Here is a 20,043-nt window from a genome sequence, read left to right on the forward strand (position 1 = left end):
GAGCTGGTTACCTAATCAAACAGGTTAATCACTACACTACCTCTAGACCTCTGCGCTCTTCCAATGCCAACCTGCCCTGCGTCTCCAGGATATCTCTGGCATGTATGGGAGGCAGATCCTTTGGCTTCCTTGGTGTGAAACTGTGGAGCAGCCTCCCGGAGCCCTTGAGGTTAAAGACAGACCTACTTTCTTTCAGGAAGAATCTAAAAACATGGCTTTTTAATCAGTAACTGGGTCTTTCTCACTCTTTCTCCCCGCTGTCAAGGCACCAGGACACTCTAGCTTGAGTAGCAGTGCGCTCTAAAAAATACCATACTTCACTTAATTTCAGTTTATCGAGTTGGTTATGTTTTAGATCAGCTATTTTCTAATGTAACATTGGAAGTGAATATTCCCACCCGCTAGTCTGGTCGGACCACTATCTGATTAAATTTATATGGACTGGTGTTGAGAGGACTCACCCACAAGGTGGGTCAGTGTATCGGGTGTCAAGAGCTTTTCACAAGATTCAGTCGGAGGCCTTATGAGGTCATTGGAGGAAGGAATTCCTGCTCTCTCTGGTGATGCAGTTACTTATGCTGGTATCTGTATAATTGGATTGGCTCCACTACCCATGAACTGGTGCCCGAACTTCTGCGGCGGTCACGCTGTGCTGAGCCTTCCTATCTCTGGTACACAGACTCCCTCAAAGAGGGTAAGAGTGAATGTAAACACCTCAAAAGACAGAGGAGGTTATCCCATGACCTGTCTGCCAAAGCTAGGTATAAAACGGCTTTAAAAAATAGCATAAAGATCAAAGTTGCATAGGCATCCTATTTTAATGACATAATTATAAAAGCTGGAAAGACATCTAGAGAAATGTTTTAAATTGTCACAACATTCACGTACCCGGAGGCCTGTATTGGGCGGCAGGAGCCCACTGTGGAATGGCGTGAACAACTGGCTCACTATCTCCAAAACAAGATTATACATATACAATTTATTTCTATTTAATACTTTATTTCAGCTTTCACAACCTTAAAAGCTCATACAACAAACAAGCAGTTTATTACCAAGTTAAAATAAAAAAGCCAACACTACTATAAATAAGCCTAAAAAAGTTAAAACTCATCATATACATTATATTACAAAAGAAAGTTTGAGCAATATGATATTTACATCCAATGATCTTACTAACCCCCTTTGCTGTTAAGCTCATGTAATAACAATTCATCCTTGATGACCCTTTTAAGTGCAAGTTCATCTTATGGTTAATAACACATAATTAGTTTCTATTTTTGGTAAATGCTGGTGGGGTTTTATCAGTGTTTTCAAGTGATTTCACCTAAAAAAAACTGTGGTTATCAGTGGTTACACATTTCGTGCCATTAAAAACTACAGAAACAGTGTTTTTCCGGTGTTTATGGTACGTTTTGCTTTTATTATTGCTTGCTTTATGCACTGATAGTGCATGGTATAGAGCCAATGTATGTACAGTGTATATGAGGTCCAAATACATTTTTGCATTCAAACTTATTATAGTACACCATGCAATACTTCTTCAGTGACTCCTTGGTCATGTGTGCTTGCTCTTCACTTCCCATGTAAACATTTTCCTGTGAAAAGGCCCTCTTAACAAGTGGCACTTGAGACAGCCAATGCAAAAACAGCCAGAACACAATATGCTAACTCTGGCCACTGGCATAGCTTTCCAAGCCAATACTAATGCACTTGAAGATTGCGATTCTCTGGGCAGGTTCTGCAACATTTGCATTGAATTGGGCACTTATGCCCTTGAGTTATTGAACAATTGAATATAATGGGAACCCCAATCTACCCTTGAGGGCCTGGCCAAAACAAATGAACGGGTAAGAAGCACCTTCAAGGGATTTATTTAAAATACTTATTTGTAATGCTTATAATATATATTTAGGTGCAAGAGTTATTAATAAATTTGCCAATTAACTTTTATTCAAATACCTTTTATCAAAGATATATTTTTGATTCCTTACATCAACATCGAAACCAATGAGCCAATCACAGAACAATAGATATCCAAAACACGGGTATATATAGAACAAAGTTTTTTATATTTTGAAATTTTTCAAGGGTAATATACAGTTAAACATACAATGTAACAGGAGGAAAATAAATGCAATTATAGACTCCTTCAATGTCACTATTGTAAACACTTCTTCTCGATGTACATTATTGTCCGGAAGAGAGTGTGAATGTCGACATTTCGGTCTCTGTGCATTTGTCTATGAGACCATCTTCGGGACTATCATAGATATAACAGTTAAACCCTGCACAATGTTTCTAAAGATTCCAAAGTTATCAAGTGCAGTTTAAAAGCATACGTCAAATCAATTGTGGTTCTGTAACTTTTGTTTTTAATTTAATAATTGACGCAAAACAGGCAATTGGATTCCAACACTTTACGGGCGGTGTAAATCAATTTCCAATCCTCAGCAACTTGTAAAATAGGTGAATTTTATCTGTTTTAACGTGGAAAGCAGCAAAAATGTAGCAGTCTCCAGTCGGAGTGACATTGAAGGAGTGCCACAGATTTTTCTTTAGATTTGGTATTAATGGATCCTGCCTTGTGTAGTATATATTATTCACTTTTTTGCCCCTTACAGGTTCTCTAGATTTCAATTGACTTTCCTGTAGCAAGTTACAGTTACAACCAGCTTCCAAGTGGGGAGTAGGCATCTACCTGCCCATTCTAGTAGGCTCAGAAAACTTTGGTACATAGCGCCTATTCGAGGCACGTGTTATTAGACCATCATATAGTGTGCCTTCTGGGTAAACATTATGTCTAAGACAAATTGAACACAAAGGAACCTCTTTTGGTGCCTATTCAAGCTGCACAGCCAAACTCTGAATGAAACCAATCAAATTGTTAGTTCTTATTCTTCGGTTTATCCATGTTTTAATCCAGAGGTCTTCAAACTTTTTGGCTCAGAGCCCCCCCTAAGCAAAATGTTTTGAGGTCGGCCCCCCTCCAAAATTTATTGCAAGGATTGGGGGAGCAGGAGGGGCATGGCTGCGCGCAGGAGGCAGGGCTTATGAGATGATTTCAAGAGAACTTTTTCTAAAGGCTTATAAACCGCACTAGCTATGAGATTTATAAAACAGCAAATGCATCAATCAAAAACATATATTATCCCAAACATACTTATTCCCATAATTGGGGTGTTAAACTGGAACTATTGAGGTGAAATATTTCCCTTGACAGTAGTGCCATGAGTTAAAATGACAAAATAATGAAGTAATGCTAACCGTATAATGTGCTGCATTGTTCTGCATAATTTCCCTGTTCCTGCTGCATAATTTAGTCAAACATGCGGCATGATGTGGTCCTCTCCTGATAAGTTATTGCAGCAGTTCGGCTCAAAAATTGATGGTTGCAAAGATTTGAATTTCACACATTACTAAACCAATTCTCTCCCCCCCCTCCTCCCACCTCCCTTGCTACCTTACTCTCAGCAGGAAACAAGCAGAAGTTACCCTGGTGTGCACCCAATGTCAGTTGCAATGAAATACACTGGAGAGTGTGGTAAAACCAAGTACAATTCACACTTGCTGAGACGGCATTGAGATGTGGCGCACTGTGAAAGGCCTAGTGTCATTGACAGTTGTAGAAGAGCACCCATAAAAGGCAGTATTTAATTTTAGAGAACACTGATTATAATATTGCTCTGTTTTGGTCATAAACGTAAAAAAAGAACGAAACAATTCCATGAATATAGCTACATACATAATTGCTTTTTCAGAGGTGTATAAAGAAAGCACTGAAGCAATGCAGAATTGCACACAAACTGTCCATATATACAGCAGAGTGGACATTTCTCAGCTACATAGGTGCCTGCATGCATTTAGAGCACAAGGTGTGGTGTTTCATAGATGAAGGGCATCAACAAAATTTTCAAGATTCTGTTGGTGCCCCAAGATCTTGAGTAGAGGGACTAGTTTTGTGCTTTGGTGTCTGCCTGAATAGAGTTTAAAAAGATTGTGCTTTCACATACGAGCAGCTTGCAGCTCTAACACTCAATGGGAAAGCTTTTCCTGCATGTTATTTCACACCACCTGAAGGAATACTTATGGCTGCAGCTTACAGTGATTTTTTTTTTTACAGATTCGGGGCAGAGAGATGTAATAATCTATTCAAGGCAGCACAGCTCCTAATATATAGTTAAAGCAGAGGGGCTCCTAACCGTTGAATATTTCTCCTGTTTTTAAACAGGCCTTTTTTCACGTCACCCTAAGACTGAATCTAGAAGACCTCATGTCACCAAATCTTCAAAAATTAAAATAAGTTGAAGTAGAGAGAGTGGGCCTTAGGCCGTCACTCTTAAGCCGTTCTCTTTCATTTGGAGGCTAGATCGGGCTTTTTTATTTTTTTTTGCAAATTCTTTGACCCTGCCAGCACACTCCCTGACCCCCACCCCCACGCCACTGATCACAGTTCTCGTCTCCGAGTATATGAAGACAGCCTGGAATGCAGCAAATTAACATCGCTGCACTTCCAGGCCATTTTCATTTACATGTACTTTCGGAGGCATTCGCGCCCCCCCTGGGAACCCATCGGCGCCCCCCCAGGGGGGCGCGCCCCACAGTTTGAAGACCTCTGTTTTAATCACTTTCATTTTCTCAAATTTTGCAATTCTTTCAACTCATTTTATTCATCCACATATAATGCTATGATGGTCACACAAATAAAGGAGGCGTGAAGGTTTCCATATGCCCCATCTTTATTAAAATTACCCAATGCATTTCAGGAAACAAAATCCCTTCATCAAGGGTATCTAAAATTCATATACAAGACCATTAGCATCTTGTTACGCATCCATTTCACGTAACAAAGTTGTTAAGTACACTGTTCACAAAGTAATTTCTATATATCAATATGCCAAGTAAATATCAGTTACCAACTCTATTTTTTATGTAAATCGATCACAACATTCCGACAGCAATCCATTTTACAAAAAGCTCTCTTAATTTTAAACTGCAAGTTAAATGCCATGCTTCTAACTGAAGGCTTTCCCAAAAGCATTCAACATGCCTCTGCTATCTCTTAACCAACTCAGCTTCCTCTGCGCTTACCGTGACATGTTGATTCACATCCAGTTGAAATAACAAAGATTCCTTTAACCTTGGCTCTTCTTGGATGGGCATGTTTGTTAATTGCATGTCCATTGCATTTCTCATTTCAACAAGGGCCGAGGCATCCATCTCTCTCTCAGTAAAAGCAGTATCCACCGTTAGTTGCTAACTCTGTTACTTATCAACCTCCCCAATTGTTTCCAGGTGATTAATCAAGTGTGCCTCTGCAGCAGGGCTGCAACAAAATAAAAAAATAGGTTAAGCCAGGATGATACATGTAAGTCAATTCATTCAGACATTTGCTACAATCATAAAAACAGATAAGAACTAGGATTATAAAGTCCATGGCATCGCCAAAAGAATTCTTATGCAGCTAAAAACTAACACATGCAACAACATCAAAGCAAGCACAATGTATGAATAGCGCGTCACAACCCACGCAGTACGCACACAATTAAAATGTACAGACAACTCTCACAGCCATGTTGGATGGGAAACGCAAACAGCGTAAACATGTAGGAGGTCAAACTAAGAGAGTATGTGCAGGAAGGAGCACCATGACGATCCTGCATGAGACATGCTGAGCAGCCCTTACATGCAGTCAAGAAAGGGAGGAGACAGCCACTTGCAGGGTAAGCATGTGCAGGGAGATCACAGATCCGTTATATTTGCAAGGGGAACATTTGTAAACACAACATATTAATTCCAGGTAAACACCAAGCATTGGAAGAGAACAGAGAACAGCCCTGCCACGCCGGATCACGCAGGACGACACAGGCCATTCTTTGTCGCTGGCCGCGCGACACAGAGGGGAGCATGGGCGAGACAGCGTCCTAGTCCCACACGTCGCGTGAGAGGAGCCTGCAGCGCGCCAACCCCCTTCCCCACTAAAGGCCAATGGGAGGGCGCTCTCAGGCGGGGGGGGCGTCCCCGGGGTTTTTTTAGCTGGCCCAGCAACGTTGCTCGGTCTTTCCTGCCGCGTCGGTTCCCTGGGCTGCTCTGCGCTGTTCGGGTGTCATCAGGCATCGTCCTTCGTCCGTCGTATCCAGGTATTTTGCTGCTGTCTCGCCTCCCCCCGGCCTCGTCCCTGGGCATGACCAGGTCTCACGGGGCCCCAGTGGTGATTACCACGGGGGTGAGTCGTGGCCAAAGTGCGGTCTCGACCGCATGGGCAGGTGGGCGTTTGAGCACGTCGAGTTGCTCCTCCTTTTAGAGCAATGGGACCACATATAGTGGCGCGTCCTCGGGTCTGGAAAAAATGAAAAAAATGCCGTCGGTTTTGGGGCCCGTTTTGAGCACGACGCGAAAGTCCTTGCAGGACAACATGGCCGTGGTCTGGGGGTTGCGACGAGGTTAGTCCCCCCCCCCTCCCATGTGGGCCAGGTCCTTGATAAAGACGTGCTTTGCTCAGTAACATAATACACACTGGACTTGCTGCAGGATACAGGCGTGTTTACATCATGTCTTCACATTTCAGCACGGCATTCTTTGGGGTCAACCAAGGCGGCTGCACCTTTAATTTATTATGCAGCTTGCCCATAAGACGTGAACAGCAACATTCCACGCTGCTCTACAACTTTAGCAATGATGGGCACGTCATTGATTTCGTTGTGCGCTCCAATTAAAATATAACCCCCCCCTCGCACAAGATAAATCAGAAACCATGTCCTCCTTCGTGTGTGTGGGTGCCCCACCTCCCTCGCTCCTCTTATTGAGAAAAGCATGAGGCACCATGTATTTGGAGTGTGATCTTTCACAAGGAGGTCGCCGAGCTTTAGATTATTTCTTTGTCCCAGAGTAGTGTGTAGCGCGATGCCTGGCTGCTGAAGCTTAGACTCCGGCGGATGCAGGAGTAGCAGGTAGCGCAATGCTATGGCTGCCGTAGCCTAAACTCCGGCGGGGGCAGTCGAGTGGCTCACCTGGGATTGTGTGGAGTTATATCCCTTTCCAGACCACTGTTTTGCCCGTACCCGTCGATAGTTTAACAGAAAATAAATGAAGTGGATTAACAGAGGGCCTGACCCTGGTGCTACGAGGCAACCGGTAGTTGCAAGACACGGGGTTCCTGCATGGCTTGCCGGGGCGCACGTTGTGAGTGGATTGGCCTGGTGGTTTGCATAATCGAACCCACAGCCGAGGTCTGCGATCGGGACGTCGAGTTGGGTGGCCTCCCGCCTTTGTTCGGCAAATTGGTCTCCCATGTCCGGGACTGGGGCGCTCCTCCCTCCGCGCAGTATTGGGCAGGCGGGAGAGTGGCCTCTTACATGAGCCATGGCGCCGCAGGGCCTCCTGCAGTTATGGAGGCGGCTGCTCTTACAAAGGGACATGCATTTAGAAGGTGTGTCAGGCACTGGGGGATGGTGATGGGCCTAAAGACTTAGTGGTTACTGCACGGGCACTCAACATCCTAAGGTTAACCAAGGCATCGACAACCCCCCCTTGCGCTGCTTTTGCATAACTTGCACTGCGGTACAGAGCACGCCCATGTAATATCACCGATTAAGATATGAGTGATATTGAAGAGGTGTTGAATATGCCTATTTATGTGAGCAGCCAGGAACATGAAAACATGCGCGAGAGTGGAAGATGGTGTAGCCTAACGACTTGAGCGAAAGACTTCGAAGCCAATGAGTACGAGGTTTAAGTATGTGAAGGGGGGGCATGTCTCGTGATCTCCCATTGCCCACAGTTCAGCGGAGTGAGTGTCTAAAGACCCTCACGAGTGGTTTGCCGCGCTGACGCATTTAATTTAGACCCTCACGAGTGGTTTGCCGCACTGACGCATCTGTGATTTATTCTAAGCAATTTATGTCATGATGGGAAAGTTCGGTTCCCTATTGCTACACCCCCCCCTTTTTTTCAGATCGAAATCACCAGTTTCCTTTGCTTGTGTTTCCTGATTCAATGCTAGCCCCTACTGCTGCGTGGATTGTACAGTGTGCAGGAAAAGCTTGGCCTGTTGCCAGAGCCTGAACAGTAAGCGAGGAATTTTTGGGGAGCTTATGTGATGTGCCCAGCATCATAGCATATTTAAGCCTCCCGCCAGACTCGAGCGTAGTTTCGCATTAATCTGCATTTCCATTGGTATTTAGTGACAATTCTTTAGATTGGTGTTCTTTGTCTGACATTCACTTCATCGAGGCAGTGAAACCTACTGTTCTGCGCGTGCGTGGAGGTCCATGGCCTTGCAGTTAGGTAGCGCCCTGAAGGGGAAAGATAGGGCCACTATAAGCTAAGTTAAAGTCACAGGGCACGATCATTTTCTTTTCACACACGCTTTTCTTATTCTATAAACACAAACCACTCCGCATCGCACTTATAAAAGAATCTGTTTTCCTATTCTTGATTGATTAATTTATCTGCTAAAACCTCCTACTTAATTAAGTGGGAACACATTTCATACTTTTTTACCCGCTCTAATTTCGGGTTGTCAATTTGCGTCCACAGAGATTTGTACGCCCCACTAATCACATTAGCAGAAGCCTCATGCTTCATTCGCGATAGGAAAGTGTTTTATCTGGCTGCAGTTTCAGTATTATTTGGAACTCATCGGTCTTCATTAGGTTGAGGGTCGTGGTTGGTCTAGTGCATAAATGCTAAAACGTCAAATAATATTTCTTGGACATTAGCATGAAGCTTGGACTGCGATTTCTTCGGTACCTTTGTCGCTGGGTGCCGGAAGCATGAACAGCAATCGCCCCTACCATACCTGTTGTGTGAGAGGACAACGTGCACGGATGTTGTTGTCCTTGCTGTGCCAGTTCTGTTTGCGGGTGAGAGGCGAGCCCAAACAAATGATATTTTTTCGTTTGCACCCTCACCCATAGCTCCTGGGGTTACCTCTTGCACTGCGGTGCACTACTGGTCAGACACTGCCCCACACTGGCTCCAATGTTGCACTGGCTGTGATCGCAACATAACCAGATAACTTTCACTTTGTTCATTAGCGTACTTCCATAGAGCAGTCTGTTCCCCACTTCATAAGAGCGCTTTCAAGGCGCTCCAAGAGGGACACACTTAAATAAAACTCGATGGTGTTCGGAAGTGCAGACCGATGTGGGCGGGGCGTTAACTGATAGTATTGTTCCCCAACTTAATGGCGCTCGATTTTGCGACCTCGGGCGCCTGGCTGCATCCTTCCCCTGGGGGCCACACATCCCTGCAGTGTACACATCAACTCGCTGAGCCACCACACCCTTGGAGAATGAAGGCTGAGTGGGCCCGCCAGGACGTTGCCGTTATCAGGGGGTCGCGCACGGATCATTGCAGTGACGGGCAGATGTGTTCCATTTTAAGCACCCTTCAGTGCGTTAATTCAAACCCCCTGTGTTTTCAGTAGCACTTGCACCCTTGAAGAGTGGGGTTTCTCCGTGCTCCCTCATCAGATCTGCTAGAAAACTTTTAATGCAAGTATGAAATGTGACTGCCTCCGCAAACTAGTACATGCTCCATTCTACCACCAATCCACACGAGACTCAGGCGCGCTAATGCCTATACTCGTTCATCGGAGCACTCCAGCAGATTCCTCACTGACTTTAAAGCTGTCATTATCCCTGTGATAATCCCGACTGTCACGGCCCGCTGATTAAGTATGAACGCCTCATCCATATGAGCAGGTTCACGTCGTTTATACGTGTGACTGACGCCCTGTAGTGCGAGCCGCCTGAGGCGCGACCTAGGGCAGCGGTTGTTTAATATGCGCTCTCGCATTCTGAATGCCTGAAGGGTAGGCTGGCAAGCTAATCCCGTTGTTGACGCCGACAGTGGCACGACGGAATGGTTGTTGGCCAATGAAATTACCCTGACTCGGTTCTGTTTCCTAACATACTTTGAGGTGAATTTCCTTTTGATAGTAACACAATGCCATGCTTGATCAAGTCAAATATTGGCGAGGGAATCATCTATGCCTTGCCAAGGGGGTGCTTTTGCTTGCATCATTGACACAGCTACTGCTCGTGATTTAACTGGAAATGCTAAAGGTTTGCGAATGCCCCGAGTGGGCTCGGGCAAATGTAAAAAACGTGTGCTCACCTCACGGTATTCATATCTAAATGTTTAGCAAAGTTTAGGCCTAAAAGCGAACATGCTGCAGGCTCCTAGGGTTATGCTATTTTATTTTAAAGGCAACGAAAGTTCCTGCAAATGGGGAGAAGTGTTAGGATATAGGTTCAAATGGACGCTAAGGCCTTGATTAAGGGTTAAGCGTAATGAAATTACCCAATGCCGGGGTAAAAGTATTCGTACATTTTACAGCCCACGCGTATTAATATGCGCTACACATTGCACACAATAATTATCCCATAAGGAAATTAATGTATGCGGTAAATAAAACTCACTTATATGTATCACAGCTGATTTAAACCAGTGTAAAATAACATCAGCCCAAATTGACACTGCTTCAGATTCATGAATGGCTGCATTGCCAAGCACTATCAGCATGAACTCGTTCTCTTCCAGAGTTTCTGTGTATTTATGCAGATTTGCGGTTGGAGAAACAAACCCGCATTGCGGTAATCTGGTTGCCTTTTGCAGCATTTCGACCCGATCCCTTCGTGAGAAAGTGCTGACAAAGCACACAATTAACTACCGGCTACCTAAAGCCGGATTCTCCCGCCTAACCCGTCCATTCGCCACCACCAACTCCCCGCTTATGGTACATGTAATTCTCATTTCTGTGGTATATAATGAAAGTCATAGCAGAAGCACTACATTTGCTTATGCACATAATGCCAGGGGAGCACTAGGTAACTTTGGAGCATCTAGCTAACGCGATGCCACTCTACCCGAGCCCTTTTCTTTTCTGTAAGTTATCATACAAGGGGAGTAGGCCCTAGTGGAGGGCGCATGCCCTATAAATAAAGTTCATAACAGTCAAAAGAATAGTCCTACCTCAGTGGCGGCTCTTGAGTGATGCAGCGTGCGTAGTGTAATTCGTTTTGTTTGTTTATGTATGTACTTACCAATGACAGTATGTCCATTCTTCACCCGCCGAATCTGTGCTTCTCGTATCTCACCAATGCAGGGCAGTAAAGAAGCGGTGCATTACGTGGTTTTCCTCAAATGGAGCAGGCAGGGCCCACACTGTTGCAGAGCACTCGACAGCGAAGCCAGCGAGGCTGCTCTGGAGTGGTGCCAGATCCGGCCGCCATTACCGGCCATGCGTTTTGCCATACCCGGCCGCCATTACCGGCCATACGGCATGCACTCATCAAAGACAGCAGTTAGCACTTTTAATAATAAAGCAACCCCAAAGGGATGCAAATGCTTTCCGCAATTGGTACTAGGAGTGAGCCATCTTGGGATTCAAGCGCCTACTCACAGGTTCAAACTGATAAATGCACCCACTGAGTAGTCGTATCAGCCCAATGGCGGACTTATAAACAATATTCAACTGCTTAACAAATCACAATCTTGGACATTGAAGTAGTCAATATGATTGATAGAGAATTGCTGTTAGCTATCTCTCATTGTCAATGTACAGAAGATTTTCCTTGCAGCTTAGTTCGCCTGTCAGTTTCCGTCCCTGATGCAGTTACCATCCCTGATGCAGTTTGTAAATACGCCCTGGTTCAATCTTCTGCAGTGTCCTAAAAATAGTTCAGTCCCTTGTTATACTGGAGAACAAGAGTATTGCGATCTCTTAGTGCGGGGTCCCAGTCACGGCAATCCCTAGACAGTCAACTCCACGACTGAAATCACATGCACATCATCCGCATGACAAACAGCTTTTAGAAAATGGCCTTCTCTAAAGGGGTGTTGGTTAGCCTGAAGACCCCGAGCACCATACCAACAATTGTGAGATGAGGGCTCTGGTGGTACATGCATGGTCCCTGAGCACCAGACCAACCATTGTGAGGTGAGGGCTCTGGTGGTACAGGTGTGGCATTGTGTACGGTGGATTGAAGGTAGTGACAGCGACTGCAGACGTTATGTAACAGTATTAGGTAAAATGTATCTGTTTAAGGGAGGCATCCCTGTTACTTGTCTAGGCTATATATGAGTCCAGGTACTGTAAGATTACTAGACGCCTTGTTGGTTCCTTACTTACCCAAATAACGATTGTCAGCACTATTTGGGCCCTGTCACTCTATACACATGCAGAGGTACGGTAAGATCCAGATGTCTTTGGCTGTCCAGCGGAACAAGGAGAGTGAACAAATATACGTCAATTTTCTGCAACCTCCTTCAAGTACAGAATGAGGAAGAGTTAGTAATAAGACTTCAGGCGAGCAAAGACATAACTCTGAGAAGAACCAGAAAGAGAATTTCTGAGTGTTAAATTTCACTGGGGTAATACTAAATGCTTAGAACACTTGGAGTTGAAAGTACCCATATGATTTTGGGCAGGCGAAGGGAGTGCAGGTTAGGTGCTCCCAAATACGCAATGGGGATAGGTCGTTTATTGCAATTTGCTAACCACGGCAGTCACTCGGGGAGTAGTTGAGGCCATAAGGCTTTTTTACCACCATGCCACTTTTGGATTGGGTGGGGCAACGGATCCAGGCAAAAGGATGGAAAAGAGATGCCTGGGGTCCTTAGACATGCACTCCTACAAGAAGAACTGGAGGGTATCGTGCAGGAGGATGTGGTAGCAGTGGGCAATAGGTTAAGAGTGAGCGAGTTCCAGAGCATGCGGCAGGATGGGCAACGGTCCAATGCAGAAGTTAGTTGGAAGGAGGTCTGGGTGGTACCAGTACAAGAGAAACTGAGGGTGAACATATCCCTTCTGGATGTACAAGTGGTACGAGACAGCGTTGTGAAGTAGCTAGGTGGGTGGGGGGGCTCTGTCATCAACGGGGGCCTCCTCCAGAGCTGTGGCGTAGTCACAGGGCGATCTGGAAGCAGATGGACAGTAGGGGTACCTCTGCGGCAGAAGGATACAGTCTAAATACCTCTGCCTGGCACAGTAAGGGTGCCTGAGCCAAGAACCTGGAGCCGAGGGGGTTCCAGGAAACAGCGTCGGTGCCCCATTAGTCTTTCGGGCGGTCGGGGGGCCTAGACCGACCGGGGGTGTGCCTCATCGCTCCGCCCTGACAGGGGGGGCGGGAGTACAATGAAATAAAGTGATAATTGACTGCACCGTCAGAGCATCGACTCGCCGTGCAAGATGGCTCCTTAGGCATGCGGGTCAGCGAGAGGCTGCCGCATTGGATCGTCTGTAAGATGACCCACCTTATCAGCTACTTGTTGTACAAAATAAACCTGCACCACTGCTTTCCCGCAATTATGTCTCACGAGTTTCCTTGGTATGTAAGTGTTAACGTGTGCAGTGTGGAGCGAGCGCTGGCGGTGTGGGCACTATGTCGCTGGCCGCGCGACACACCGAGGGGAGCATGGGCGAGACAGCGTCCTAGTCCCACACGTCGCGTGAGAGGAGCCTGCAGCGCGCCAACCCCCTTCCCCACTAAAGGCCAATGGGAGGGCGCTCTCAGGCGGGGGGGCGTCCCCGGGGGGTTTTTAGCTGGCCCAGCAACGTTGCTCGGTCTTTCCTGCCGCTCAGTTCCCTGGGCTGCTCTGCGCTGTTCCCACCCTATCCCTGACCCAGCGGCAGAGCTGAGGGCGAAGTTGTGAACTTTTAATGGTCATGTTTTGTGTTGCAGGCGGAGTCACAGGGCGATCTGGAAGCAGATGGACAGTAGGGGTACCTCTGCGGCAGAAGGATACAGTCTAAATACCTCTGCCTGGCACAGTAAGGGTGTCTGAGCCAAGAACCTGGAGCCGAGGGGGTTCCAGGAAACAGCGTCGGCGCCCCGTTAGTCCTTCGGGCGGTCGGGGGGCCTAGACCGACCGGGGGTGTGCCTCATCGCTCCGCCCTGACAGGGGGGGCGGGAGTACAACGAAATAAAGTGATAATTGACTGCACCGTCAGAGCATCGACTCGCCGTGCAAGATGGCTCCTTAGGCATGCGGGTCAGCGAGGGGCTGCCGCATTGGATCGCCTGTAAGATGACCCACCTTATCAGCTACTTGTTGTACGAAATAAACCTGCACCACTGCTTTCCCGCAATTATGTCTCACGAGTTTCCTTGGTATGTAAGTGTTAACGTGCGCAGTGTGGAGCGAGCGCTGGCGGTTTGGGCACTAAGAAGGTGTGTATTGCACATGGGGAATAACACAGCTTGCCAAGGTTGGTTTAAATGAACAACATACTAGGCGCTCGCGTGGGGGTATAACTTGCCTCCCCCTTTAAAAGTATGACGGCGAGATTCAGCCATGTGGGAATCACCACAGCAGCCTATCCCCTGCTGTCAGACGCCAGCACGTGCATGAGAGGTAGAAGGAGGCACATTTGCAGCCTCGTTGGGCTGTGTATGAGGCTCACAGTTTGCTCTTTCCCAGCAGCATCCGTAGATGCGGGGAGGGAGGGCACACAAAAAGACCACTCCTTGCTGGGGAAGAGCAATCTGAGCGCTCAGTGCGGGGTCTGCGTGGAAGCTCGCGGGGCTGAGGCATGCCCTCCCTGTAGGAGGGAAAGGAGAGGGTACGGATGGCGCAAGAACTGGAGGGGTGACAGGAGTATTAACACAGTATCAAGCCCTTTAAATCTTTGGCCTGTTACATTTCGCCTGGAACACAAAAGGATGATTAATTTGGCAATGCTGGAAAATACAACTCTCTTAACTTAAGCCCTGCACCGGAAACACAATGGTAAAAGTGATATCACAGCATGCTTTCTCCGTAAATGAGATACAAGCTCTAAGACTGTGAGATGTACCGGATTTTAGGCGGCATTTAAGGTTAGTTTTGAAGCTGCAACTGTTGGGTTTTACGGATGCAATAAAACCACCGATTACCCGTTTTTCGAACTCCTTGTGCTACATGCAGAATGTCATATATAAGCAGCAACATCGACATCCCTACAGACAAGAAAAATATATTCCGTTAAGTGTGATTTCCTGTTCTTCGCACTGCAAGGTCAGCTCAAAGTTCCCCTTGTGTATCGCGCTAGAACTGGAACCTGGTAGTAAAGTTAAGAAATGTTCTACAGAACAATGTCTTTGTGTAGGAATTTATTTGGAAAGCTGTCTGAATTGAGTAGGATGGAAGCTGCAGGCGGTGACCACGAGCGACAGGGTCGTCTAACCTCATGCTGTACACTCCGGCTCCGAGCTCCTGCCAGATGTCCGACAAGCTGGCATTGATATCCTGCGCCACAGACTCGATCACCTCGTCCATCATCTTCAGCACCCAGGCCATGGGTGTGTGCCTTGTGCCCCGGGGCCTACTCGTACGCCTCTTCTGGGGTAGACCTCTCACTTATAGGGAGGGGCGCGGGGGCGTGGCTTGCGCACAAATGTTTTTGTGGAAAGTTTAAGGGCAGTTTAGGGCAGCAGCCACAGTGCACTGCTGCCCGCGGCGCGGAGAGAGGTTCCCCTCATTTATCGGAGGTCAGAGGCTGCGGCAGCGGTGCACCGAGCTCCCCTAATCAGTACAGTGGCGATTTCTGGCAAAGTACAACTAAAGGAGGGTAACACCCGTTCGAGAGGAAGCAATTTAGGCAGCGTAAGGCAGAGCTTGCTGGGAGTGAAAATCAGCACCATTCCGGCTACTCCTCCCAAACACCTGTTGCCCCTGTATCACCACCCGGAAAGCTTGCCCCACCCTTCAGCACCCAGCGACTTCCTCCCCGGCACTTCCGTGTGCTCATGTATCTTGCCTTGGGATTGTCGTAGGGTCTGCGTCATGCACCGTTTCCGTTCTATGGAGGTATCACCGGCCGAAAAGCTTGCCCCGCGCTTCAGCACTGAGCGACTTCCTACCCGGCACTTCCGTATGGTCGATTGGCCCGGTAAGTTGAAAAGGGCTGGGGGGGGGGACTCGGTGTACTCATGTGTGTGTGCTTGTGTGTGTATGCATGTGTGCGACGGGGGGGCTGGGTGCACTCGTGGGTGTGTGCGCGTGTGTGTGTGTGTGTGCGGGGATGTGTGTCTCTGTATGTATGTGCGTGCGTGCATGGGCGTTCATGTGTGTGTCTGTGTGTATGTGCATGCGTGTCTGGTGTTTTCGAGCTTCCCAGGAGACTGAGACTGGCCACAGCGCGCGTTCGCGTGCGCGTGGCAGTTCGATATCGCCTCAAAGCGATGGGCTTGGCCAGGAGTGTCTGTCTCCTGGGAAGCACACCCGTCGACAATAGGTTCTCGGCGATAACGTGCTTCCGCGCGCTTAGCCGAGACCTAAAAATGGACTTCTGGTATTCCACGCTTTAACTGATAATCTCCCTGTTAATAAAGACTCTAATTTCCCAGAATTCCTCAACCCAGAAATCTCTGTAGTCTTTTGCCCTTCTTTTCCTTGAAAATAGAGTCTTTATATGTGGATGAATAAAATGAATTGAAAGATTTGCAAAATTTGAGAAAATTAAAATGATTAAAACATGGCTAAACAGAAGAATAAGGACTAACAATTTGATTGATTGGATTCATTCAGTGTTTTGGCTGTGCAGCTTGAATAGCTGTCACTCTATACACATGCAGAGGCACGGTAAGATCCAGATGTCTTTGGCTGTCCAGCGGAACAAGGAGAGTGAACAAATATACGTCAATTTTCTGCAACCTCCTTCAAGTACAGAATGAGGAAGAGTTAGTAATAAGACCTCAGGCGAGCAAAGACATAACTCTGAGAAGAACCAGAAAGAGAATTTCTGAGTGTTAAATTTCACTGGGGTAATACTAAATGCTTAGAACACTTGGAGTTGAAAGTACCCATATGATTTTGGGCAGGCGAAGGGAGTGCAGGTTAGGTGCTCCCAAATACGCAATGGGGATAGGTCGTTTATTGCAATTTGCTAACCACGGCAGTCACTCGGGGAGTAGTTGAGGCCATAAGGCTATTTTACCACCATGCCACTTTTGGATTGGGTGGGGCAACGGATCCAGGCAAAAGGATGGAAAAGAGATGCCTGGGGTCCTTAGACATGCACTCCTACAAGAAGAACTGGAGGGTATCGTGCAGGAGGATGTGGTAGCAGTGGGCAATAGGTTAAGAGTGAGCGAGTTCCAGAGCATGCCGCAGGATGGGCAACGGTCCAATGCAGAAGTTAGTTGGAAGGAGGTCTGGGTGGTACCAGTACAAGAGAAACTGAGGGTGAACATATCCCTTCTGGATGTACAAGTGGTACGAGACAGCGTTGTGAAGTAGCTAGGTGGGTGGGGGGGCTCTGTCATCAACGGGGGCCTCCTCCAGAGCTGTGGCGTAGTCACAGGGCGATCTGGAAGCAGATGGACAGTAGGGGTACCTCTGCGGCAGAAGGATACAGTCTAAATACCTCTGCCTGGCACAGTAAGGGTGCCTGAGCCAAGAACCTGGAGCCGAGGGGGTTCCAGGAAACAGCGTCGGCGCCCCATTAGTCTTTCGGGCGGTCGGGGGGCCTAGACCGACCGGGGGTGTGCCTCATCGCTCCGCCCTGACAGGGGGGGCGGGAGTACAATGAAATAAAGTGATAATTGACTGCACCGTCAGAGCATCGACTCGCCGTGCAAGATGGCTCCTTAGGCATGCGGGTCAGCGAGAGGCTGCCGCATTGGATCGTCTGTAAGATGACCCACCTTATCAGCTACTTGTTGTACAAAATAAACCTGCACCACTGCTTTCCCGCAATTATGTCTCACGAGTTTCCTTGGTATGTAAGTGTTAACGTGTGCAGTGTGGAGCGAGCGCTGGCGGTGTGGGCACTATGTCGCTGGCCGCGCGACACACCGAGGGGAGCATGGGCGAGACAGCGTCCTAGTCCCACACGTCGCGTGAGAGGAGCCTGCAGCGCGCCAACCCCCTTCCCCACTAAAGGCCAATGGGAGGGCGTCCCCGGGGGGTTTTTAGCTGGCCCAGCAACGTTGCTCGGTCTTTCCTGCCGCTCAGTTCCCTGGGCTGCTCTGCGCTGTTCCCACCCTATCCCTGACCCAGCGGCAGAGCTGAGGGCGAAGTTGTGAACTTTTAATGGTCATGTTTTGTGTTGCAGGCGGAGTCACAGGGCGATCTGGAAGCAGATGGACAGTAGGGGTACCTCTGCGGCAGAAGGATACAGTCTAAATACCTCTGCCTGGCACAGTAAGGGTGTCTGAGCCAAGAACCTGGAGCGGAGGGGGTTCCAGGAAACAGCGTCGGCGCCCCGTTAGTCCTTCGGGCGGTCGGGGGGCCTAGACCGACCGGGGGTGTGCCTCATCGCTCCGCCCTGACAGGGGGGGCGGGAGTACAACGAAATAAAGTGATAATTGACTGCACCGTCAGAGCATCGACTCGCCGTGCAAGATGGCTCCTTAGGCATGCGGGTCAGCGAGGGGCTGCCGCATTGGATCGCCTGTAAGATGACCCACCTTATCAGCTACTTGTTGTACGAAATAAACCTGCACCACTGCTTTCCCGCAATTATGTCTCACGAGTTTCCTTGGTATGTAAGTGTTAACGTGCGCAGTGTGGAGCGAGCGCTGGCGGTTTGGGCACTAAGAAGGTGTGTATTGCACATGGGGAATAACACAGCTTGCCAAGGTTGGTTTAAATGAACAACATACTAGGCGCTCGCGTGGGGGTATAACTTGCCTCCCCCTTTAAAAGTATGACGGCGAGATTCAGCCATGTGGGAATCACCACAGCAGCCTATCCCCTGCTGTCAGACGCCAGCACGTGCATGAGAGGTAGAAGGAGGCACATTTGCAGCCTCGTTGGGCTGTGTATGAGGCTCACAGTTTGCTCTTTCCCAGCAGCATCCGTAGATGCGGGGAGGGAGGGCACACAAAAAGACCACTCCTTGCTGGGGAAGAGCAATCTGAGCGCTCAGTGCGGGGTCTGCGTGGAAGCTCGCGGGGCTGAGGCATGCCCTCCCTGTAGGAGGGAAAGGAGAGGGTACGGATGGCGCAAGAACTGGAGGGGTGACAGGAGTATTAACACAGTATCAAGCCCTTTAAATCTTTGGCCTGTTACATTTCGCCTGGAACACAAAAGGATGATTAATTTGGCAATGCTGGAAAATACAACTCTCTTAACTTAAGCCCTGCACCGGAAACACAATGGTAAAAGTGATATCACAGCATGCTTTCTCCGTAAATGAGATAAAAGCTCTAAGACTGTGAGATGTACCGGATTTTAGGCGGCATTTAAGGTTAGTTTTGAAGCTGCAACTGTTGGGTTTTACGGATGCAATAAAACCACCGATTACCCGTTTTTCGAACTCCTTGTGCTACATGCAGAATGTCATATATAAGCAGCAACATCGACATCCCTACAGACAAGAAAAATATATTCCGTTAAGTGTGATTTCCTGTTCTTCGCACTGCAAGGTCAGCTCAAAGTTCCCCTTGTGTATCGCGCTAGAACTGGAACCTGGTAGTAAAGTTAAGAAATGTTCTACAGAACAATGTCTTTGTGTAGGAATTTATTTGGAAAGCTGTCTGAATTGAGTAGGATGGAAGCTGCAGGCGGTGACCACGAGCGACAGGGTCGTCTAACCTCATGCTGTACACTCCGGCTCCGAGCTCCTGCCAGATGTCCGACAAGCTGGCATTGATATCCTGCGCCACAGACTCGATCACCTCGTCCATCATCTTCAGCACCCAGACCATGGGTGTGTGCCTTGTGCCCCGGGGCCTACTCGTACGCCTCTTCTGGGGTAGACCTCTCACTTATAGGGAGGGGCGCGGGGGCGTGGCTTGCGCACAAATGTTTTTGTGGAAAGTTTAAGGGCAGTTTAGGGCAGCAGCCACAGTGCACTGCTGCCCGCGGCGCGGAGAGAGGTTCCCCTCATTTATCGGAGGTCAGAGGCTGCGGCAGCGGTGCACCGAGCTCCCCTAATCAGTACAGTGGCGATTTCTGGCAAAGTACAACTAAAGGAGGGTAACACCCGTTCGAGAGGAAGCAATTTAGGCAGCGTAAGGCAGAGCTTGCTGGGAGTGAAAATCAGCACCATTCCGGCTACTCCTCCCAAACACCTGTTGCCCCTGTATCACCACCCGGAAAGCTTGCCCC

This window comes from Lissotriton vulgaris, chromosome 3_1 (genome assembly GCF_964263255.1).
Source record: "Lissotriton vulgaris chromosome 3_1, aLisVul1.2, whole genome shotgun sequence".
Taxonomy (NCBI): Eukaryota; Metazoa; Chordata; class Amphibia; order Caudata; family Salamandridae; genus Lissotriton; species Lissotriton vulgaris.